Source organism: Berghia stephanieae, chromosome 14, assembly GCF_034508935.2.
Source record: "Berghia stephanieae isolate SIO BIC M18660-M18661 chromosome 14, UCSD_Bste_1.3, whole genome shotgun sequence".
NCBI lineage: Eukaryota > Metazoa > Mollusca > Gastropoda > Nudibranchia > Aeolidiidae > Berghia > Berghia stephanieae.
The window spans coordinates 20,287,102-20,293,379 of NC_088373.1; positions in this window are offsets into that span (position 1 = coordinate 20,287,102).

The following is a 6,278-nucleotide window of genomic DNA, read 5'->3' on the forward strand; positions in this document are numbered from 1 at the left end:
CTGAAACTCAATTACTTTGGGCACCTGAAAAGACACGACACACTAGAGAGAGATGTACTGGAGGGCATGGCGGAGGGCAAAAGAGGCAGAGGAAGACCACAAAGAAGATGGCAACAGGATATACAGGAATGGCTCAACAACGGCGTGACGGAATGTGGCAGATGGGCACAAGACAGAGACTTCTTCCGAAGGACTGTGTGGGAGGCTACGTCCAAGTGATATGCCACAGAGAGAGAGAGGAGAGAGAGAGAGAGAGAGAGAGAGAGAGAGAGAGAGAGAGAGAGAGAGAGAGAGAGAGAGAGAGAGAGAGATCTTCCTATGCGGCAAGTTATAACATGAACTTTATCTTAAGTATATGCGGCTATGTGATCTTGTGGTATGACACTCGCTTTCTGGAAAGAAAGGTCCTGGGTTCGAGCCTCACTCGACGCATTGTTGAATCCTTGGAAAAGAATATTTACTCACATTCTCTCACCATACTCAGGTGTAAAATGAGTACCTGGCCGTTAGCAGTGTCTGAAAATTGTATTATCGCCTAAGAGGCGTCACGTTTAGATTTATATCTATGTTACGTGTTGCTGTTGGTCAGGGACCCTTTGTCAAGTGCTTTGGTGATTAGTAGAGATTGCGCTATATAAAAGCTAAATATATATTTGATGTTTATCTTGATTTTCTAATTAGCTTCGTATTTTTATCAATTAGTTCGCTCTAAAATCTATTTATTTATGCATGTTTACACGGTGCTATATCTACATTATTTATTATATATTTATAAATTCAAACACCAAGCTTTATTTTTACTTTTTATCAACCTGTGTTGACTAGGTGCAATCTTTCACAATTTATTTTCAAAATTCTATTTACATTCTTCTTCTTCTTCTAGGTTCCATGCCTGGTCCAGGCTTCGGATACTGCATGAATTATCTCTCTCCATTCCTCCCTGTCTCTTGCCTTTTCAAACAGCTCTTGGATTGTTAGGCTGGTGAAGCCCTTCAGTTGGTCTATGAGTGTTTTTCTTTGTCTCCCCCGGGCGCGTTTACCAGGTATTTTTCCACAACTTGCCAGGTATTCATTCTTATCTTTCCTTACTATGTGTCCGAAAAAGGATAGTTGTCGATCCACTATTAAGGGCATTAGTTTCCTTTGTTGGTATGTTTGTTTTAGCACTTCTTCATTCGTTTTGTGTGCAGTATACGATATTCTCTGCATCCTTCTCAAGCACCACATTTCAAAAGCTTCAATGTTCTTTTGTGTTTCTGCATTTGTAGTCCAGCTTTCGCATCCGTATAACAAGATTGGCCACACGTAGCACTTCAAGACTCGGAATCTAATCCCGAACGACATCTGTTTGTTTTTCAAAATGTTTCCCAGGTCCATGAAGGCCTGTTTGGCTTGAGCTATTCTTGCTCGTATGTCTCGGTTACATCTTCCATCTGTTGTCACTATTGAACCTAGGTATTTAAAACTTTCTACGTTGGTAAGTTGCTCGCCGTGAATCGTTATATTGCAGGTGTTGTTGTTTTCGGGGTTTTTCTGTATTACCATGCATTCCGTTTTGGTGATATTCACTTCCATTCCCTTGGCTTCACTATCTACTACCACTTTGTCAACAATCTTTTGAAGTTGGATTTCTGATGTTGCAATGAGTACCGTATCGTCTGCGTATCTTATATTATTTATGTTGTGACCTCCCACTTTTATTCCCTCCATATTATTTATGCCCCTCATGATTGTTTCTTGGTATAGATTAAACAGATCTGGTGAGGCAACACACCCTTGACGGACTCCTTTCTTAATAGGAATGGAATTTCCTGTAGAGTTTCCGATTTTGATAGATGCCTGCTGGGTGTAGTATAATGTTTGCATGAGTCTGAGGTCTTTCTCATCAGCGCCAATGGAGTGCAGTTGTTTTAGTATTTCTTCGTGGCGTACTCTATCAAAAGCTTTTTTGTAGTCGACAAAACAGAGGTATAGTGGGGTCTGAACCTGTATAGCTCTTTCACTTAAAACACGGAGGAGGTATATTGCGTTCCTTGTCCCTCTGTCAGGTTGGAATCCATATTGTTTTTCTGCGATTTCGGGGTTAATCTTATTACTTAGCCTGTTGATAATTATACGCAAAAGTATTTTGTTGATGTGGCTTATTAAACTTATAGTTCTAAAATTTTTGCATCTGACTGCACCTGCTTTCTTTGGTATTGCTATGAAAATAGAGTTACAGAGATCTTCTGGAATTTTCCCAGTATTGTATATATTGTTGAATAATATGTGAAGTTCATCAATTGCTAGATCTCCTAGGCTTTTTAATACCTCTACAGATATTTCATCAGGGCCTGTTGCTTTACCATCCCTCATTCGTTCCATGGCATGTTCAATTTCACTTTTGGTGATGTTTGGTCCGCTTAATGGTTCTTTGAATTTCAGTGGTGGTTCATTTCTATTTGGATCATTGTACAGTTCGCCTATGTATTCTACCCATCGGCTTTCTATATGTTGTTCTTCAAATAGCAGTTCCCCTTGTTTGTTTTGGATACAACTTCTTGCTGCTTTGCTTTTTCCTTTTCCCTGATAGTTCTTTTATTCTTTGGTGAGCTTGTTGGGGGTTGGGTTTGTATTCTCTTTCGATTTCGCAGCATTTCCAGTCTAGATAGTTCTCGTGTGCCTCGATGCATTTGGATTTAATGTGGTTGTTCAATGTTTGGTATTCTGCAGACCCTCTGTTGCATTTTTGTCTTTCTTCAAATAGGTTTAGAATTTCATTAATGTATCATTTCTATGCTGATGACACTCAGATCTATGTAAGCGATATCCCTAGTAATATCCCATCATTAATTACCCGTGTTGAAGACTGTATTAGAGATGTTAAATGCTGGATGGAAATTAACAAGTTAAAGCTGAATAATGAAAAGACAGAGGTGATGGTGTGTGGTAGAAAAAGTGTTTTGAAAGATGATTTTCTGAAGTTTACTCTAAATATAAATGGGTGCACAATTAACCTCTCAACGTGTGTGAAAAACCTCGGGGTAATGCTAGATCAACATATGACTATGCAGGCACAGTTTGATTCTCTATGTAGAAGTTTGACAATAGGCTTAAAAAGAATTGCTTCAGTTAGACCTTTCCTAACAAGAGAAGTAACATGCAAACTAATAACATCTTTCATACTATCTAAAATAGATTACTGTAATTCGTTAATCTCGAATGTAAGCAACGATAAAATATCACGCCTTCAAAGTATCCAGAATGCGGCTGCTAAATTGATTTTAAGAAAGAAGATAACATCCTACTCGTTGCCACTTTTGTATGAGCTGCATTGGTTACCAGTTAATGTGAGAATCGAATTCAAACTAGCAGTATTGTGCTATAAGTGCCTTAATGATCAAGCACCATTGTATATTACTGAATTTTTAGAAACTTATAAGCCAACGAGGAGTCTACGTTCTGCACTAGATTCTACAAAATTAATTGTTACAAATAAATATAAATATAAATTTTACGGCGGCAGATCGTTCAGTCACGTCGGACCTTCCATCTGGAACTCTCTTCCTAAAAGAATAAGAGAAGCGCAGTCCTTATCAATATTTAAATCAAAGTTAAAACACCATCTCTTTGTTAAAACACATCTTGATTAATGCATCTTTGTAATTTGACCCCAATATGAATGTTAATTTAGTTTATGTTATTATATCATTATTTTATATTATTTCCGTATTTGACATAGCATGTGGATGTATTATAACATATCTTGTATTAATGACTTTATGTTTAGTTATTACATTGTTGTATAATGATAATATTATGTTGATGTAGTTTGTATAATGTTTCATTTGTATAATAATGTCACTGTATTATTGTTTCGCGCATTGAGCATCACCCAGTGATGAAAATGCGCGTTATAAATGTCATGTATTATTATTATTATTTGTCATCCATTCCTTTTTGCTGTTTATTTGAGCTATTGGTAAATGCTTTTCTGCAGTTGCTTTGACACACTTTTGGAATATATCAAATTGTTTTTCACATTTTTCGTTATCAGGTTCACTTTGGCTTTGTATCATGAGTGCATTTTCAAATTCTTCTCTCATTTTTGTTTGTATGCCATTGTCTTTGCATAACCTGTAATCCCTCTTTATTCTACCAGCTGTTCTCTGAATAGTTTTAAACTTTATCCTTACTGTACAAACAACTGGGACATGGTCACTGTCTACATCGGCGCCTGGGTAGGTTTTGCAATTTAATATGCCATTTCTGAATCTTGATGATACTGCTATAAAGTCTATCTGGTTCCTTGCTCTGTCCCCTGGTGATTGCCATGTCCAGGTTCTTCTTGGGTGTTGTTGAAATCAGGTGTTTGAAATCATTAATTTATTTGTTCTACACCAATCTGCCCAGATGTTTCCTCGTTCATTTCTGTCTCCGAGTCCATGTGGTCCGATTATGTCACCATCTCTGCCTCTGCCAATCTTAGCATTTAGGTCCCCCATTACCATAAGGACTTCTTGTGATTTACACATTCGTTTTGCTTTGTCTAGTGAATGGTAAAACTCTGTCATATCTGCATCTGTCGCCTCTTCTGTTGGTGCATAAACTTGAATAATATTGGTGTCAACTACAGGTCCTCTTAGCTTAACCAGCAAAACTCTGTCTGAGATTGCTACGTGCCCTTTGTAAAATTTGGTTGATATTTGGTCTAAGATCATCCCTACTCCTTTTTGGAAAGAGGTTCCACCACTCCATATGATCTTATATGTCATGTTGTTTTCTTGTTTTGACATGGTTCCCTGCTCTTTCCATCTCATCTCTGCCAGGCCAAGAATATTTATTTGGAGCCGTTTCATTTCTTTCAGAATGTTGTTTAGTTTTCCTTTTTGGGCACAGGTCCTGACATTCCATGTCCCAATTTTGGTTTTGTCACATTTGTTAAATTTATTTCGCCTAGTAACTGGCTGACGGTTCGGTGTGACCTGACGAATATCACGCTCCCAACCGAGCGAGGCAGCAGTCTTCCGTGAAAACATGCTCCCCTTTACGCTGTCACCGTTTAACTTTTTGGACTTATTCATGCAGTTAACTCGGCAAAGTTACAAGAATGGTTTGCCATTGCCTATTCTTGTCGCCCTCTGCAGTTGGCCAGCTTGACCTGTTACCGTTCGACACCACGAGGAGGTTGCAGTAGGGCTTGATGATGATCTATCTTTGCAGACTTGGCATCATCCATTTGTCGAACCTATTTACATTACAAATCCATTATTACAACTCTATTCTACTTTATGTCCGATTTTTATAGCATTGCTTGTAACTGCTGTATATTTTATGAATATCTTATTATTGTGACCCATCGTCTCAAAATGGTATTATGTCGGAACGAACCAGATGCTTAAAAGCCGAATTAAATGTTAAAACTGGTCAAAAATATAAATTGTTGGCATTAGCACCCTAAAATATGGTATCCATTCTCCTCAATAAAACATACACACTCAACACAAGTCTGATATATCTGGCTATAAATTCAATTTTCAACATTTTAACCACCCCGACTTAAAACGGTTTTGAGGCGAAGGGTCACATATTTGATGACTATTTTGTTTTAAATCATCTTCGTATTTTCACCAATTAGTTCATGACAGTGTATAAATCTGTGCTAATATAACGATGAATGGTGTGTAACATTATGATAATTTCCATTCAGGATCAATAAAGTATATCTTATCTTATCTCAATTTTTTAAAATATAAGTATAAATTAATTGATACACTTTTTTCATTAAATTGAGGGATATAGGGAATGAGATTAGCGACGATGAGAGACGCATGCGCACAACCAACATGACGTTCTTTCTCTAATAACTTTTCCAAGGGACGCTACTCTTCCGCTGATCTCATTCCCTATCAAATTGATGTTTAAACGTAAGAAGATGTCAGGGGCTAGAAGGCAATCTAGGGGGAATTAGGCATTCTTCAATATTATCTCAAAAATGTTGGAAAATGTAGATAACGTAGTCTTTCAGAGCCATAAGGTCCATGGAGCCGGAGTTTATCCCGGTTTCTATAGCGTGAAACGGACAATAGCAATTACTTGCTATCCTTTGGATAGGACGCTAGTCTATCGCTAAGTACTTTTGCCAAATCTAACAGACTCAGCTACCCATTCATTCACTGCTGTGAGGTCAGAGCAAATCTCGACTGCACCCTGGATCGATCATCATCATCATTATTATTATTATTATTATTATTATTATTATTAATTATTATTTATTATTATTATTATTATTATTATTA